The 19,833-nt window shown below is 46.1% G+C and overlaps 1 protein-coding gene and 1 non-coding gene across 4 annotated transcripts in view; one reads left to right on the top strand and one right to left on the bottom strand.

Annotated features, from left to right (window-relative positions):
• LOC138566853 (leucine-rich repeat and fibronectin type III domain-containing protein 1-like protein) overlaps positions 1-19,833 on the bottom strand; it is a 3,353,432-nt gene that overhangs the window by 2,870,605 nt on the left and 462,994 nt on the right. The window lies entirely within an intron of this gene.
• On the top strand, positions 5,959-6,121 carry LOC138568169 (U1 spliceosomal RNA). The gene has a single exon (XR_011302534.1). It is a non-coding gene; the product is annotated as a U1 spliceosomal RNA (small nuclear RNA).

Here is a 19,833-nt window from a genome sequence, read left to right as displayed (position 1 = left end):
TGTGGCGTGCCAGAGGGCTCTTGCGTCTCCCCCACCCTGTACAACATCTTTACGATGCCCCTTTTCGATGATCTTGATGGTCTGGGTATCACCTACACAAACTACGCAGATGATACCCAGATCCTCATCCCGTTGACGGGGGATTATGACAAGGATTTGGCCTTTGTTAACTGAGTGTAACTCATCATCCAGGCATGGATGGCCTCACATGGACCATGCCTGAATGATGACAAACCAGAACTCCTCATTCTTGGCACCACAGCAAATATTAACAAACTTAGCCAAAACTACTCATCATTTGAAATTGACAATAACATTATCACTGTGGCCAAGGAGGTAAAAACTTTGGGCTTCTACCTAGATTCCAGACTATCATTAAAAAAACAGGTAAACGTAATGGCCTCCGCCACCTCCTATACCTGTAAACCTATCAGAGCAGCCAAACCATTCCTATCTTCTAACAACTGCATCACTCTGGCTAGAGCTCTGATCGTATTCAAAATTGATTATTGCAATGCCCTATATGTAGGTAGCAACAAATACATCACAAATAAGATTCAAATTTTGCAAAATAACGCTCTAAGAGCAGCCCTAAGTCTCCCGAAGAAAGCCCACATCTCAGACACTAGAAGATCTGTCAACTGGCTCTCCACGAAAGATAAGATCTTCCTCAAATCTGTCTCATTGATTCACAAATGCCTCCACAACCTGGCCCCTCAATACCTCATAACGAGATTTACTAGACAGTCATCCTATCGCCCTTCCAGAAAGGTCAATGCCAACTTACTATTAGTACCAAGATTCAAACGCACTTTGAATGGAGGGAGCAGCTTCCCTGTCAAAGCAGCATTACATTGGAACTCACTACCGCCCTCCCTCAGAGAAGACCTTCCTTATCTACAATTCAGGAAAAGTCTTATCCCTGCTAATCTGCTATAACTTAAACCTGCAAATTGAAAATTGTGAATTTTGTATGTTACTACACGCATAGTGTACTATTGTAATTACTATATCTATATGCAAACTGTCCTGTATAACCTTTAGGTTGGCACTTGCTACCTATGTTGTCAATGTGTCCTCTATTGTAACCCTATGGGATGGTTTCCAATATGTTCTATGTAACCTAAGCTATACAATCCACTTGTTACTCCTGCGCCTTGCTACCCTTGGGTTATGTGCGCATTACAAATAATAAAAACAAACAAACAAACAAACAAACTGTGCATCAAGGATAACACACACGTAAGTGTTATTGCATGGGTAGACTGGATTACGCCCAATGTAGCCAGCCTAGCCACGTAACAACACTCCACTTACCATTTTGTCTTTACTGTTGATCTACGGTACTGTGTACATCAAGTGTAAAGCAAAAATAAAAATGTCATGCCCAAAGCAGCCCCCACCTCTAAATGTACAGACCCGCTGAGGTAGCCCTGCACGTTTCAAGGTGGCGGCTGACACACACATACATACATATACACACGTAATGCAAACAAACAGTTTCAGCTGCACATTCACACACCATTCAGACACAACAAACACCAACACACATACAATCCATACTTGCTTGCATGCATACATATTATATACAATGAAAATACACTTATCTTGCCTTTATGCATCTACACAAATGCCCGTGCAGCTACAGAGAGGACCGGGGGCCCTCCCTCTCCATTCAGAGACACTGAAAGATTCTCCGCAACATGAACATGCTGACTGACAAAAGAGGACTCCTATCCTACAAGGCATTATGTCTACGCTGTTGTCGTAATAATGAGAGCCATCAGGGACAGTCTTCAAAGGCCCTGCTGGCTCCTATTATGCATTGCTATGTTTGTAGGGCTCTGCAACAAACAAACACGAGGAAAGCATTCCAGTGGGGGATGTGCCCCTACTTAGAGGTTGGCAGCAGAGCTCCCCATCCAAATAAAGTGCATGGAGGACAGTGCTGCCTGTTGCTCAGGCGAGTTAGTGACTTGCCAATGAGACGTAGTGGTGGTACCCTCCCGACGAAAGTGATGGGCTGCCAATTATGTTACTTTCCCTTCTTACATATCTTTAAGAAGAATCACATAATTATAGCTGCACACATGTGCTTTAGCAGTACTAATTTCACTTTCAAATGATAACATCTGCCTCACCAGATAAAATAATCAAACAACCTTACACAAACAAAAGACAATAGTTACAATTTAGATTAGACAAGCTGATCTACTTAAAGGTCCCATGTTCAACATGGATTTTTATGAGTTCTACAACCGGGGTAAGCAGACTAATTGAACGTTATCATCATTCTTTCTCAGGACTATTACTATTGCAGAAGAATACCTATAGTATAATAATAAAAAAATGACCTCTCCTTAGATGGTTAAGTGAATTTGCTTGTCAATATCTGTTTCTTTCATTTTGGCTGGCCCAATGGGTTCCCAACATTATCCAGTACCAACAGAAGTCACCTGTTTCCTTACAGAAGTTACTTCTTCTCTTGACTATTGCCATAGCACACATGTCAGACTTCCAGAGAAGTTACTACAAATACTACAAGTGGATTAAAATTGCTCTGCTCTTTTCACATTTGTACTGTGTCAACAGATTACAACACACTATTTGAAAATGCCACTCATTTTCTCCCACTAAATACAATAATCCAGTGTAATACCTGTTGCTTGCTCCATGAGTCCCCCCATGGCTGCACCCATGTCCACACCCTTGTCCACTCCTTCGGTGTTGCAGCCACGCCATGCCTCTAGCTGCCAAGTACAAAAGGTCTGTTGGCAGATCCTTAGAAGTTCAAAACTCCACCATCTGGAACTCACTCAGTTGGATCTCTGAGTTGAGCCTGACCTCCTCAAATACTGGTAGCAAGGCCAGAGGAAGGGTCTGGAAGGAGGAGACTGATACAAAGATTGCATTAGTTTGTGCACCATCATTTATTTATACCAAAAGAAAGAAGGAAACCAACCTAACTATCCCCAACTCTAAGAAGGGTTTCCCTGCTTCAACAAAAACTAAATAGCCGTCAGAATATCCACAACTAAATAGTCCACCGTCCTGTGTCCAAATCCTACTTATAACCCTCATACTAACAAAACTGGATCTGTCTCTTCTTAGTCCAGAAGAATGACTCCCTTTTTTTGGACGAACCAGAGTTCACAACTAGGGGGAAGGTGTCCCTTCCACTGGCCTTTCTCAGGCTTATATTTACAGTTCCACAAGGTGGGGGCTGTCTTCCATCCGTTGGCCTTTCTCAGGCATGTATTTACAGTTCCACAAAGTAAGGGGGGGCTGAGGTCCTTCCTCTGGCCTCTCTCACACCCCTGTTGAGCCCCACCAGTGACTCACTTGCCTGACCTGGTATCCAACCTTACTAGGTACTGTGACGAAAAACAGGGCTTGCTGGAGGACCTTGTCCTCATGCACAGTTTGGTTTGCTTGACAGCTTCTTCACAGTACCCGCCACTGCCAGGAATACTGTCTATGTGTGTGTTCTTGACTGGTTCTTCACAATATCCCTAGTAGACTCCTCAGACAAGAATACTGTCTCTCTTTGTCAGGTCCTCAACCACTTCACAAAGGCTTCTTGGGTCCCAGATGCCTTTTCCTGTGTTTTTCTCTCTCAAGTCCTCGACCACATTGTGTTGCCTTCTCGGGTCCCAGACCCCTGTTTCTGTCTTTCTCTCTCTTGGGTCTATGTACTCTTCATATTGACTTCTTGGGTCATAGAAACCTGTTTCTGTATTTCTCTATTTCTCAGGTCTCAAACCCCTTTACATTAGCTTTGATAGTGCCCTTGAGGTCCTTGTGCCGCCCCGTACCTTCTGTATGGGCTCCTAGTCTATCACCTCAGCCTTGAGCTTCCTTGCATCTTCCGATGGTTCTTCTGTGCTGTTTCCTGTTTGTGCATTGCCATACAGGCTCCCCAGCACTTTCTGGGATCCTGGATGCGCGTACCTGCTGCACCATCTTTCTCAGCGCTTTTCTGCGTTAGGAGCCTCAGACACCTCTGGCCTTCGGCCCTCGGTCTGCTTCCAAGCAGGTGGTGACACTGTCTCATCTTCCGCCATGTCCAGGTCAGTAGCTGCAGGTTCAGGTCTTCTTCCTTGCTCATGGTGCCTGCGGGGAGGGACTGACAATGCTGTTAGTCCCTCTTCCCTTTTTAAGTTCCATAGAACACAAAAGCTGGACTGCTCCATACGATGCTCTTGTGAGCAATGTTCCCTGTAAGGTGCGCGCCTGTGCGGCCCTGCACCTTTTGATTGTGAGCCGCGCATAGTGCTTATTTTGCCGCGCACTCCAATCATCATTTTGTTAATTTTTTTCTTCCCAGCCCGAGGCCGGGAAGTTAAGTGAGACTCCCGGGGTGAAATTATTTATTTATTTATTTTTTTCAGCCCGCGGCCAGGAAGTCAAGTCAGACTCCTGGCGGCTGGCCGCCCTGGGCTGGGCTCGGATGGGCAGGGCAGGAAGCAGGAGGCACCGGTGGCACTGTCTGCAGACGGCACTCTGCAGTGTCTGCAGACAATTCATCATCAAAGCAAGGTAACTAACAGTAGATGTTGTTACCTTGCTTTGATGATTGCATCATGCATGAATCATAATTTATGATGCATGCAGATGCATGTGCAGCAAGCAGCATCATTGAAAATGGTGGGCGGGCCACCGGCGTCCGTGCCGCCACTGCAGGGTGCCGGTGCCGTGTGGTGCTCGGCTTGCGCCCTGCTCGGGCCGGTGGCGGCCGAGTTGAACGGTTACTTTGATCTGTGGAGTGAGGTGGCTGAGGAAATTGCACACACTAAAGCAACTGTAACACCTGCCGCCTCCCTCCGAGTCCTGACACTGGGGGGAAGCCTGTCTGCAAGGCTGAGCTGAGGGCCAGTGACATTGCACACTAGTTGCTTCAACTTTGAAGGAAGTGACAACAAATGTGTTGTTGAACTTCTTTACAAAGTTGAAACAACTTCCACTTGTGCCTGGGGGTTGGGGGGCTTCCACGGAAGAACAAGCTAATGGAAATTCATGCCCGCCCAGACTCTGTGCCGCCAGGTCCATCAAGGCGTGACGCACGTGACTGACTATGCTATTGGGCCTCTGACCCACCCTGACCCTGGCCCTGGCTGGGCATGATTTATTGGGGTGCACCAGTGGACCTCAGTCACCAGTCACCACCAGACAACTTGGAGGCCGCCAGCCCAGTGCCCACACACAGGACAGCCACATTGAGGAGGACCCCCAGGCCACAGTCAGCAGCCAACAGCCAGCCTGCTACTGTGCTGCAAGGTAAGGAGGACTCTCGTCTCGTCGTATAATGGGTTTGGCAAAAACCGCTATGGTATGTTTCCCCATGGATGTCACCCAGCCACCCCCCCCCAATGTGCGCCCTGTGCTTTCAGGTACCCTGGTAGTTCTTGAAGCCACCCTGCCCTGCCCGGGCTCTGTTTTCGTGCCCAGGCCCTCCAACCTTAAGAAGGCCCAGCCAGCTCCTGGGGATTTGAGGGGCTGAGACTGGCTACCGGCTGCCGCTGCCGCCGGCCCCGTCCGAGCACTGATCGGGCACGATCGGGCCTTGCCTTCAGGGCGTTGCCGTGTCCTGCTGGGGGGCACCCCACCCGAGATGCTCTTGTTAAGCGGGGTGACCCGTCGGCTCAGGAGGGCCATGGACCCGCCTGGGGGCGACGGGCCAGTGGGCCCACTGCATCGGGCCTGCTCACTATCTGACTGGGCCCAAATGTATGCAAATCTCGGGCCGAGCAGGGCCTGATGGGAGAAATGAACTGTGCTACAATGTGCCTCTTCTGCTGGGCTCTGCCTGCCGGAGCTTCCCCTTGCATGTGGGACAGGCAGCTCTGCAGACGCTCAGGGCTTCCGGGAGGGTTGGGAATGGGTCAGGGCCGGCCTTCTCACCCTCGCTTAGCGGGGCTTCCAGAACAGGCCCAGCCCCTGCCCTCTTGCTCTCAACTCATACTTACCTGGCAGGGGAGCATCTCTGATCAGAAAGGCAGATCTCCCAGGGTGAGGCTCATTCATTGCACGTCGGATTTGCTGACCCCTGCGATGTCCCCAAATGCGGGATACTCGACTGAATTATTTCTGGTATTGGGGACTGCGTTCACGCTTTCCCCAGATTTATTGGTGAAAGAAAGAAAAAGTTTAGTGTGCGAGTCAGGGTGATTGCTCACAGAGCCCCTGGTCGTGCAGCAGAGTTTATTTTGCTGATCTCGGGCCGAGCAGGGCCTGATGGGAGAAATGAACTATGCTACAATGGGCCTCTTCTGCTCAGCTCTGCAGACGCTCAGGGCTTCCGGGAGGGCTGTGGCATGGCCTGCCTTCCTCTCCCTTGCGTTTTGCTGACCCCTGAGATGGCCCCAAATGCGGGATACTCGACTGCATTTTTTCTGGTAGTGGGGGACTGCGTTCGCGCTATCCCCTGATTTATTGGTAAAAGAAAGAAAAAGTTTAGTGTGCGAGTCAGCTAGTTTACACACAGAGCCTCTGGTCTTGCAGCAGAGTTTATTTTGCTGTAGTCAAGAGGGCCAGCCCCGAGCAGCTCAGGGGTCCAGCCCTGATGCATTGGTGAAAGAAAGAAAAAGTCACTCACGTGTGTGAGTAGGTTGGTTGCGCACAGAGCCCCTGAATTTTGCTGCGGTCAAGAGGGCCAGCATTCACTGGAGGGGTCAAGTCAAGTGAACAGGCGCCTAACCCCAGACTTGTGCGGATGTCCCAAATTAACCCCCTGAGGTGGCGCATAGGATTGGCCTGCTGGTGGCGGGCTGACTTGCAACTAGTACAACCTAGAGTCCATTACAGGGTTTATTTATTTATTGTGAGTGTAACATTTGTAAAGCGCACTAAAACCAGATTAACTTAACTGGTCTGCTGTTAAATCTCAGTTACCAGTTTAATGGTATCCAGTCCACTAATTGCTCATTTTACTATAGCCGATATGATAACTCAGTGGCCAGTGGGTTGAGCGCTCGCTACTTTGATGTGTTTGTGATCTGCAGGTCCGAATCCCAGTAAGGCCATCTCAGCCTTTCATCCTTCTGAGGTCGATAAATGATTACCAACACAGGTTGGGTGATATTGTATGCATATTTGTTCTATGAAAAAGAGCTTAAGCCTAAGTGCTATACAATAACATATTATCATTTGGCCTTGGACGTCTGCTTGCATTCACAGTTATTTGACAATATGGATCTGGACCTGCTGTTATTGCATATAGCGATCTACAAGGAGTCAGGGGTGCACCTAAGTCAAAAATTTGGGGGGAGGCGGTCTAACCCTTTAAATGTGGGAGAGATCAGATGCCAACTTCATAGATTATGGGGTCAGAGAGCAAACTTACTTGGGGACCGGGGTCCTCTAACTTCTTCACACATTCTAATGAGAGAGACTATTCTAGTGCAGCTTCAATGTTACTCGCACTTAACTCTCTCCTACACATCTGAAACCACAAAGTAAAGAAGTGTTGTGTGAGAATGAGCTGTCTCCTGCCCCTTTAGTACCCTTATAATCACTCCCAGTTCCTGCTCTGACATGCAAGTACTAACCCCGTCAATTGCCTAAAAACGTATGCATACGAATGGGGTTGCTAAATTAACAACGAAACCCTTTACATTTGTACTTGCAAAGCCTTTGTTACCTGTGCAGCTGCGGCAAGCACCGTTTTTCGTCTGTTCCCTGCCTGCCGAAGGGTCTGTAGTGTATGTCAGGCAGGTAATGTCATCAACATAACCCAACATTTCGGGGGTGAGGGAGAGCTGAATCTCAACCTGCCCACTTGTACAATGCGCCACCTAGCTACAGCCTATGATGTCATCCCCAAAGTGGCAGCAGCGATAGAAATGATTTGTATAAAAGAAGACTTATTTTAAGTTGTCCTTGGAAAAACGCCAGAAGATATACTGACATTTTATACTGGCTGGGCATGGCAGGGCAGGATGTTTAACGACTGTGGATAAGGACACAATTTGAGATGAACTTAAGTCTTGGGAGGAGAATAGAGCACCCAAATGTCCCTTGAAGTAGAGCTTGTTGTGCTGCAAATTCACATTCCTCGCTTGCACACTGTGGAATCTGATCACTAAGCCTTGCTCACTGGTGGGGTGCCGCGACACGCTGCTGCGCCACCGCCGACCACCCCCGGTCTGGCAGCGCATCACTCAGTTGCGCACATGACTGAAAAACAGCCCTCTAGCGCACACTTCCCAAAAAAATTAGAGGGAACATTGCTTGTGGGTTCTTCCTCGTGTCAGTACATTGGCGAGACATTTCAGCGGAGTCAGTCCTCATCTTCCTCGTCTCAGTATACTGAGGGAATAGTTCAGTGGATTCAATCCTGTTCTTCCTCGTCCCAGTACTAGTGGTAGTATTGCTATGGGAAAAATACACAGGGGAAATTGAAAAGAAGGTGAGAGAAGAAAAGTGGGTGAGGATGTATCATACCACATTAACCAATGATGTCCTCTCTGTATTCCAGAGGGTGAATCCCTCTCCATGAGATTCACCCACTGAGTATCACCCCCGGGGGGACTATTGGGTAGAGGCCTCACCTCGCTGACCTCATGGAAAAGGCTTCCCCCTGACAGAGAATGGACAACATCACAGGATTCGTCAGACCAGGCTCTACTATTTCAATCTTTATTTGGAGCCAATAGCCCTCTTTTAGGATCTCACCCTATTCATGTGCCTCTAATGGAGACAAATTTCACCCAAAGCAATCATCATCCAGACGCCGGAACCTGAGTTCAGCATTGTGAGGATGCAGGCTCTGTGCAGATCCTTCTCACATTCATGCTGCTGTGCAGCTTTGCTTCATGCCCTCCTGCCTGTATTTAGGTATCATCTACTGACTCATGTTCATGCTCATCACCCTCTGTGAGTCGCTACCCTACCACAGGGCTGTGTGTGGTCTAGTAAAAATACCTAATACATACATAATGATAATTCTGTATGCAAGCACAGCAGGCAGGAGCCACGTGGAGACCGTAAGTACAAAAGGAAGATATGCACTTTAATGTGTCTTTTTACTGTAGATCAGGTAGGAGAAAAGGGGAATGCAGCCTTCTAGATCAGGCTCCCATGTAGAAGTCCCATTAACCAGGGGCATAGGAGACACATACAATCTGGGGGGGACAGGGGATCTGCTGGAAAAATATATTCAATTTTTGCTTACACCAAATTATATACAAAGAAAAAACGATCCCAGGGGCTAGTACACTAAATCTCCAGGGCATTCCTTTTATTGTTCAAAGGAACGCGACTCCAACCTGCACCTTTTTCAAATCAAGCAAAGATTCAATGAGAAATGCATTTGCAGTAGTGAAAAACATAAAGGTCCACCACCCAACTACCACATCAAGCAATTACGGGTCATAAAAAAATCCATGAACCTGACCTGCCTGTTTATAAACTGGAAGCGGACCAGGTTGAGCCTCTGTGGCATCGTAAATGAAGATCTGTAATTTAGTGCACGGCAGACGCTCTATACCCACAAAGATCTCGCAGTCAGACCCCAGACAGGTGCTTTTGCATGCTCCAGGTTTCCCCAATAGGTGTCTTACACCAAACCACATATAAGTGCTTCAGTCCATCCAGAGAGATTTCCTAGTTCGACACACCCAGAAATATGGCTTAATTTCAGACACCCAGAGAGCTGCTGGTTTATCTCGAGAGGCCAAGGTAAGCAACCGAGTTCCAAATGCTCATATTCATAGTCTTGGGTACCGAGATCAGAATTATTATAGATCAGATCGACGAGCACCCGACGCTCAGATAGATGCATTGATGCATACTGTCAGACACCCAGATAGATGCCACAGAGATTCTCTGATGCCATAGCCCCAGACACCCAAATGCATTAGTTCCAGAGATGCCCAGATAGATCACATCAAACCACGCACCCAGTAATATGCCAGTTTCAGATGCTCTTATAGGTGCCATAGGCATACATGGTCAGATGCCATAGTTTCAGAGGCCCAGATTGGTGCCATTTTCCAAGACAGTCAGATGTCATAGTCACAGGTGCTCAGATGCTCTATCCACAGACACTCACATAGCTGCCTCTGTCCCGGAGGCTCAGAGGTGCATTAATCACATACACCTAGAAATGTGTATTTCTCTCATACACCAAGAGAGAATCATTAGGGGCCACACCGCCCAGAAAAATGTGTGCCAGCTTCAGGTCAAAGCACTAGCATTCTTCAGTGCCCTGTGCATCATACATACATGGATTCAATGGACTGTTTTATGACACTGTGACAGCAAAATGATATGGTATCCCCCAGATAACTCCTCACCTCAACCCATCCAATCTTATCATCCTGTGCCGCTATTGTATGATGCTCAAACAGATTAGGCGTTTGCTTTGTGGTCCAACCCTGAGACTCTGGAACCCTTCCACTTTCTACCACACACCTTTGATAAGAATACAAACTTCAAACATGGAGGACAAACTTCAAAACACCCACCTGTTCATCTTTTCGGGGCATGGTGCAATTTAAGTTCACCTACTTTTCTTCATAAGAATTCACTAGTATGTGGAGTCCTCAGTATAAATACTGGTGCTGTCCTGCTTCCTCCACCCTAGCTGAGGTCTACCACTGTGTGTTGCCCACCTGTCCATAATTGGAAGTGGCCACTTGCAAACAAATATACCAGAAATTCTTTTCGTGTGGGCAATCTAATACAAAAATGCCAAGGATGAAGTAGATGTTGTGAAAAGCTGGCACTGGTGGACAGTCTGAAAAGCTTGTGTTGGCAAATAGGGGATGCCGTTGCATTGGTTGACAATGTGATGGCCTTGCACTTGTTGGCTTTGTGAGAACTTTGTACTGATGGGCAGTGTGAGAGTGTGTACTTATAAGCAGTGTGACGACTTTACTCTGGTGTGCAGTGTGAAAAGCTTTTACTAGTATCCAGGGATGCAGCCTTGTACTCGTCGCAGGTGCTGAAATCTTGCAGAGGTGGGAACTGGAGTTTAATAAGTTCACAGTGATGTAGAGAACGTCACGTGCCACTGCTGGTCATCCCCAACCTATGACCGCGTTGAACACAAAGAAGATTCTGGCAGCACCACTGGAACATGTCCACCTCTTTCGGGAAAAAAACATCAGTAACATATATGACCTGTTCAAAGAAACTTCTCAAAATACACCTCCTCATATGGACCTTTACTCCCCAGGCTACCTTAAACGTTGTGTCCTTGGGGTGGGCCAAAACCCCAACACAGCAACCTCTGGGGTCAGGAGTATATCGATTCACATAGAACAATTGGGTTACGCGCTTGACATCCATGGCTGTGCAGTGCATCATACTCCTAGAATGTGCTGGCGTCACGCGTCAGGGCCAGCCATTGGCTTAACTTCGAGAATAGTCTCTGGTAATGAAATGGATGCTAATTTAATTAGGCTAGTTCTCTGTCTACATAATCCCATGGAAATCCCACTCTCACTTAAATATTAAAAGACAGTGCCGCCGCTGTGTATTATTTGTCTTTCCTCGTGGATTCGTGTTTACAACTAATACATCCTCCTCATGCCAGGTGCACCTGGCAGAGGGGGGCCACTGTGTATATAATTTATTCAGGCCCAATGCGCAGACAGATATGGTGAAAGTTAGGAAACCACTGTCTCTGCCCAGCAGGGCCTGATACAACATCACACACACTATGAAACTTCACTTACCTTAGGTAGCTCCAGTCGAGTCTCTGTCTCTCTCAATCCCTCGATAATCCAGCCAAGCCTTCTCAGTCAGCACGAGCATGCGTCGCTGCCTGGCTGCTCCTCCACTTGACTTTGTTCTGGAAAAACGCAGGCGGAGTCTGCGCAGCAGTGCACTGCGCAGGAACACGCGCAGTCTGTTACCCAGCCCACGCATGTTCCAAATGCACAGGTGCGTGGCACGCATCAGCGAGCAGAAGTACTTTTAGCCTGCAGACAGTCTGCAGAACTTGTACTTTTGCACGCTGATGGCTGCAGCCTGCAGACATATTTTTACACGCTGCATGATGCAACCAGTGGTCGAAGTGTATGAAAAGAAGTAGTGAAACTATGTTCGCTGCTGGCCTGCCATTCTCCCCACACCCCCTCCCATGCACAATACAAACCCTCTATTTAAAGGAACATTCAGTGCAGTGCAAGTTTCAACTGCTTCCTACACTTTTATTTTAAAGCGAAATCATTCCGGAACGGTTTCTTTTTCAAATAAAAGTATAGGAACAGTAAAACCTAATTTAAAAAAGTAGAGGAGCACCGCTCCCAATCTCTCCTGCCCACTTTGACCACTGGATGCAACTGCAGACAGTGCATAGACACAGTGCACTGCACTGTGTACGACAAAACACTTACATATTTCTGGGGGGATAAATGCCATTATATCCCCCCACTTAAAATTGTAGGGGGGATTTGTCCCCCCTGTGCTCTTCATGCCCTACGCCCATGCCATTAACTGTCACATATGGAACCTGGAGAATCTCCAGGTTCCAACCCAACACAACATTCCATTAGTTAATACATATGCATTCTACAGATAACAATATTACATTCAAAAAAGCTTTTTTGTCCACCACATCTCACAAATCAAGTACACATTTCAGGCACGATAGGATAACTGAGCTGAATGATTTGGAACTAGATTTAGGGCCTGATCACGACTTTGGCGGTAATGCTGGCGGTATTGCCGGCGGTGGTATTAGCCCTACCGCCGAACTCCCCGGCGCTAATAGCGCTGGATCACGAGTTCAGCGGTAATGTAATTCCCCATTCCCCATTGAGCCCATTCGGGAATGCCCCATTCCCCATTGGGCTCAATGGGGAAAATTCACGCTCGTAATAGCGAACATTTTTGGCGGATTGATATGGGGCGAAATCTGCCGAAGTCCTGATTTTGCGGACCCTTAAATCCGGCAGTAATAGCGCGACCGCCGGATTTAAGGGTTACCGCCTAAGTCGTGATGAGGCCCTTAGAATATATGTTTGGTGTTGATTTGACGTTTTGCAGGTAAGGTTTTAAACAGTCTGATGTCTATGATTTGAAGTGGACAAATGCAGAAGGACACTTTGGCCTCACTACAAGTGTGCCGATCCAGTAACAATGGCACCCGTCTGCAGAGTTTCACGGAAGCACCATCATGAACGGTGCCTTCCTGGTCCCCATTGAGCCCTATGGGACTCAAATGCGAATGGGGATTTACATTTACCAGAGCCTGACTTCCCGGACTGCCGGGGCTGTAATGCCCTGGTGTTTCCGGCAAGTCAGGCACCAGTAAAATTTGCAAGTCTGGAGGCAACCAGTCTGTTTTACGGGCATGGTTTCCGCCGGACTTATATTGAGGCCCATTGTGGTGTAAGGCACGCCATGACCGCGTGGGCAATGTATTGCAGTCCTTTTTAAAGTGTGGGTGTCTACTGCTTCAACTGATTTGCTTCTCAGTGCGTTTCAGCTTTTCCGCAATGTTGAAAAAACTGAAAGCCAAATTCATTTGTATTTCAGCAAGTGTCTCATAGAGTAAACATGTTCTGTTGTTCATCTCTGGACAACTGTGGCTTGCCTTGACGCGGTGCTGCCATCCTCCCACGGCCCTCTGTGTAATTGAAGTTGCTAAATGTCAATTCACCTCCCTATGCCAATTCTATTTGGCACTAATTAGGCTATAAATAGATCACAAGCCATGCAAGTGGGGGGGTGGGGTGCTTGCGTTCCGGAGGGGCATCGCATATTTGACACGAGCATCAGTAAATGCAGTTTCCTTTCTAGTATGTTCTGTGAAAGAGAAATGAAAGCCGGCTCCACCTCCTGGAGGAGTTTGTGTTTCTTTTGGGGAAGAAATATGTGATCCAAAAGGCTGGCATTTCCAGGTACTGGAATGGGTAAAGCCAATGTATGTTTCCCTCAGATTGCTCTGCCTACCCTTCTCTGGCATATTACCTGTCTTATTTCCATTTAGTCAATGTGCTCTTCTGAGCCACTGGTAAAAGTAGCCGAAGTTGTCATATGTGAACAATCATTGCCAATCTGAACCTGTTTTCGATCAGTGACCTACTGGGGGAACATGATCTGCCCTTCTAATCAATCCATCAGGCATTCATAGCTTTTTTCAAGCCCTTGCTACTCGAGTCTCCAGGAATGAACTACATTCAACTCATTAATGAATAGCTTACACTATTGTCTCACTTGCAGAAAGTCTGTTCAACATTAACATCCTTTCCCAAATGACTTCACGCCTAATGTTATCATGTTATAAAACATGTCTGTGCATCCGATTGCCAAATGCCTTATGAATGCTTGCTGTTTATGGTAAAGGAGCAATCCGTTTTCATTGCTAGGTGACACTTGTCTGACCACCTTGATGGTGGGTTGGGGAGCACAGAATATACGGGGGATGAGGGCAAATGCTGCATGGCACAACCACTAGAGGTAAATGGCGGACTACCCCTACTACGCAGAATCCTTTGGAGATGAGCGGCGGGGTATCAGAAGGTCAGAGTGGTAGAGAAAACCATGGCATTAGACCATAAACTAAACCTATCCCAATAGAACTTAGAAGAAGGCCACACGTCATCCCTAAAAGCAATGGGACTGATCCTGTGATCCCTTATTGTATTAAACATCTACATTTTGCTCACCTTTGGACTAGTGATCCTCTTTTGTACAACACATCTGCACTTATGGTAGCCTATGGCACTGTGAACCCCCGTCTTATAACTCTGCATCTGTGGTCAGCACTTATTGACCTGTTCCTCACAATTGTATTATAAATCTTCTTCTTTAGTCACTTACGGACCTGCGTTCCCCTATCGATTACACCTTGCTCACCTATGGCCTTATGACATGCTATTTATATTGTTGGTGCTGACTGCTATATGTCCTCTGTTGCCCTTGTAATAATACTATCGCCTCACAAGCAATGGTATGCCCCTATATACTATTCATCCTTCTCTGGATCACCATGCTCCTGATTATGCGGCATGTACTCTCCCCCTCTATACCAGGGCATCTTCCCACTCTCACCCCCATGCCCTCTTCCATTGCCTCCTATCCCTCCGTCTCTCTCGCTCCCCATCCCAGGCCTTCACTTTCCCTCTAAAAGAAACCCTAGCCACTCTTCTCCAGCCCACACTAATCACTCCAACTTCATCTACGCTGCCCATCTTCCATCACCCATTACCACACCTATGACTGTGCCCCTGGGTCTCTCCACTAACCTCACTCTGAAATTCTAAAATGCTTAATATGTCTGAAGTAAAATGTCTTCTCGTACCAACCATTTTGACTACCATCACCACACACTCTCTATCAAAGATATCACCCAAACCTGGAGCTTCCTTCTTCATACTGTGACCCTAGCTGCCCTTCACACTAACTTTGCTATCTTTTCCCTGTTGTCTCCATCTTTTAAAAAGGCAGTCTAATGATAACTAAAGACACACCATAAGTCCTCCTTCCTCCCTCTGACTAACCCTCTTGTCTTTTTAGCAGAGCAATATCCAACTTCTTGCTCCCACTCCTTTTAACATCCACCTCATCTACCACACACCAGTCACCCTTAATCTCCTTTTCTTTGAGCAAGACCTACTTCTCAAGTCGATCCCAGCTAATGCACCTTTGGCTATTGCCCTACAAGCATTGAAAAGCCCTGCCCCACAAACTTTACCTAGTCCTTTTTAGTGTCCCCCAGGTCAGACTCTACCCTTTCTTCATCGGCTGTAGAAAAACACAGAATTGATGTGGTATTCAATCCCAGCTTTGTCACACTAGTCTTCACAAGACTAAAGCCTTAGACATAATTTTTAAGTGACAAGGTTTACTTTGGATTAAACATCCCTAAAACTTCACATACAACATGCTTGATTGTTCCCCCTTGCATGCAGCCTACTAGAGGCACAAGCACAACATGCAGATGACTGTGCCCCCACCAATCTCGTTATGGGATCAGCCTCACATGTAGCTTTCTCCATTTTTACCTGATCTGACCTTTTGAGGCAATCACTGGAAATGTGAATACCAGCCTGACTGTGCTTCAAAATACAATTGTTCAGCCTGTGGGATGCATTGACCCACTAGGCTCTGCCCTGCGACATCACTGTGTGCTGGTGGCACCAGAAACAGCAAGAAGCCCTATGCGCGCTAAACCTATAAAAATTGTGCTGTGAAACCAGAAAGTTGGCTGCCAATCTACTTTGCCTGTGTCAGTGGTGGAACAGGAGACCACACTGCTAAAACCTGTCATTGGGCTGCCCACAGAGGGAAGATGGAAACTACATGAAAGGCAGTGCTTCATTGCAAGGAAACCCAGAAGTGCTCTGAAATCCGTTTTTCCTTGGTTGCTGAAATTACAAAATGATGGTTTCCAGAAATCAGAAAAGATCCAACATCCTTGCTGGGTGTTACCCGTCACTTCATTTAACGAATCCATGTAAGCACACAATGTCAGGAGAAGCAGATTTCATCACAAGAATATCCACATTAAAAAAGGTGCTTGCCTGGGAAAATCTGTCAGATATGGCGCAGTACCACTGGCCGCCTGTATGAAAGCTGTCAATTAAGTACATTGGAAGCTTAAACTTGTGCAGAAAATCAAATGGTTGGAATTAAGTGTTTTGCCAACAAAAGCAATATAGGTTGCAACCATTGAATCTCTATGTTTAAAAGACTGGAATTAGAGATTTGTTTGCCTGTTTTAAACATTGTACCTTTAATTTCAACAAAGAACAATGTAAAAATTTACTTTTAAGTAACCTGATTCAGCAAAACCTCAAAGAAGCTTCCCCCACTGAGAAACACACCACCCTTCTGCTTCCCACCAAAAGGACAGGAGCTCACATTCAGGTGTTGATTGAAAGGGGAGGGGCACTGGCTTCTGCTCCTGGGAGTGAGACAAAGGGCTTCCTGGATTGAAAGGGTATGCAAATTCAAGTGTCAACAGAAACTCCTGCCAGAGGAAAGAGGCAGGGATTGCTCTTGACCCAACAAAACTTTGGAGGCGGGACAGACAGTTATGTGTATCCTTAAAGCACAAGAAAGTATATTTTTGAGAAGGACTGATAGAGGACTGTGCAAAATTGTAAAAATGTGTAAAATGACAGTATTGTTAATATGAAAATTCTGGTCACGTTTTAAAACTACTCAGAACTCAATGTTCAGGGTCATGACTACAGATATGTGGTTTCGTAGCAATTGTGGTGATGCCAGAAACATGAAACTGCACATGATTATGCCCAGATGTCATACGCACATATGTGTAAAAATGTGGACAAATCTGACATTGGGTACCAGACCAAAAGTGCGAAAAATTGCCAAATCTAGACCCAAGCTCTCACCATGACGGGGCTGGGATGAATACTTGCTCCACCAAATCTGTGATATCAATATGCTGTTGCTAGCAAGTTTGTAAAATTGTAAATATGTCTTGTATAAAAATAGATTTCATGTGCAGAATCAAAGGGGAGGTACTCCCTGGATTACAAAATACAGCGTCATCATGACGCCATGTTTTCTATTGAAATCAGGGGAGAGGAAAGACCCTAACCAATAGAATACCAGGGGGTGTGCCTAGTAGAAGTCAGCATACCAACCCTTTTACAAAATACATAAATAGAGATAGCTTAGGACCTTGAGGGACACACATTCACCCACCATTTGATTGCTGGCGAAGCACTTTGCAAGATAAATCCATATTCCAGACTCCATGAAAGCAGAAAAGCCAACTTCCAAAGCTGAACCATTCTCAGCTTGGCCTTTAATGAATCCTAAAACCAGATTCTACTCCATACCTCCAAGGGGAACAAAAAAAAAGAACAGCCTGGCTGTGCTGCTTTCTTGCTAGGAATTCTTGTCAGAATCGAGAGATCCAACTCAGAGCTTTGACCAGATAGCAGCGAACCAGAACCAACCCGTCAGATCCAGCCCCATCCCACCGTGCAGTGTCCAGAGTGCCGTGCTGAGTGCAGAACCAGAGCACCTTGAGTCCAGTCCGGTGTGCTAGCAGAATTCCAGTCCAGAAATCTTTGACCAGATCCCTAACGGGTCCATTCCAAACAGTGGTAGTGAGTATCCATAGCATAGGATTGTCTCTAGCATATATATTATCCATAAGTCATCCCTATCCAAACCCTCCCTCTTATATCTAGAACTGCATGGTAGAAAATCTTTGGTCTTACCTGAATCTTTCTCTCATCCCTATAGTCCTTTGGTAATAGTAGTGTTAAAATCATCTTTGCGCTAATATATTTGCTGAAGAAAGACAAGCGTCTCGGTGGGCAAAAACCAGCCAGAGGCGTCGCAGGACTGGTGGCTGTGCTGTCGTGTAGTTTGTGGCTTCATAGTCTCCCTAGTATAAGAAACCTTGCTTGTAATTTTAAAAAGCGCAACTCTGTTTTACAATTTTCTCTTTCTAAAAAAAACTACCTCTACCAAAACCTTCATAACTTCTCTACCGTGTATGCTAGAAATGAAGCTAACATCCTCAGCTTTCCAGCAAACCCAAAACCGCATGCCAACTCCTTGTAGTTTTTCTGCGATCGCACTTACCGCGCGCGGAAAAGTTTGCCGCAAATGTTTCATTTGTCTCAAATCTATCACGTGTGAAACAGCTGTACATTGCATCCGACCTCAGAATTAAGTTTTCAACCTGCTAGTTACTCAATAATCATTGATAGTGTTTATCTGAAACTATACAGTGAATTAAATCCATTTTCAGTGGGGTTTTTTTTACCATTCATTTGAAACCACATTAAAAACCATTTTGACAAATTGCAATCATTCCTGTTTTTCTCTGTGTTTGCTGGTGGAAATTGGGATTGATACTTTATTTCTTGAGTGTGTATTCCTGAAACCTGTTTTCTCTCCTTCCATCTCTTTATACTGCATATTGGGGGGGATTGAGTAGTGTGCAAGGGGAAAGAGTAATTACATTGCATTTTTGATTGAACCTAGACAAAGTATTATTCTATGCTGCATTGTTTTCCTATCATTACTTTGTGCGATTAAAGAGAGTTGTTGTGACATAACCCCATTGGTGATCATTGTATAAAACAATAAATAGTGTGATATATATATTGTGCAATATATAAAATAAATCTTTTTAACTTTGCAAAACAGCCTGCTTCCTGGTTCAGTGTGACCGGGGGGGGGGGGGATTCAAAGAGAGAGGCGTGATATAGGGGTATGTATGGGGGGATATAGGGATATATCATTCAGAAATAAAAGAACATATAGAAATAAATAAATAATTAAGGGTTCCAGCTGTGCATCACACGCTAGGCATTGACTTAGGTGGAGTGCCGGGTTGAAATCACTTTTCATGGGATTCATGATCAAACCCTTGGCTGGATTGAATCCTACCTGGCACCTTGCCAGTTCTCTGCCTCCTGTAACAACTGTACCTCTCAACTCGTTCCTCTAAATGTTGATGTTCGAAATGGCTCTGGCTTGGGTCCCCTCTTCTTCACACTCTACACCTCTGCTCTTGGGGCACTAATCTCTTTCTTTGAGTTCTCATACCAACTTTTTGCACACAACAGCCAAATCAATCTACATCTCTTTTCCTAAACTGTCTTCTGATCTCTGTCAAAATGTCCAAATGGTTCACATATCTACCCATGGTAAGTCACCACTGTATCTATCTCTAAATGCCTTCTCATAATCTATGTTCTGCCTCCTCGACTACCCTTGTGGCATCTCGCCCTCCCTCCCTCCCTCTCATTTCCAGTCTTTCATGGAATATTCTTCCTCCATACATCTGTTAACCATTCACAATGATTAGTTGAAAACTAAACTAAAAGCCTGCCTCCTCTCCTTTGAGTTACCCTCCTAAACTTCCTCTCATCTGCCTTCTAG

Source organism: Ambystoma mexicanum, chromosome 2p (assembly GCF_040938575.1).
Source record: "Ambystoma mexicanum isolate Mex_15411 chromosome 2p, UKY_AmexF1_1, whole genome shotgun sequence".
Taxonomy (NCBI): domain Eukaryota; kingdom Metazoa; phylum Chordata; class Amphibia; order Caudata; family Ambystomatidae; genus Ambystoma; species Ambystoma mexicanum.
The sequence above is the reverse complement of the archived record's forward strand: the minus strand, read 5'-3'. Positions and strand labels throughout refer to the sequence as shown.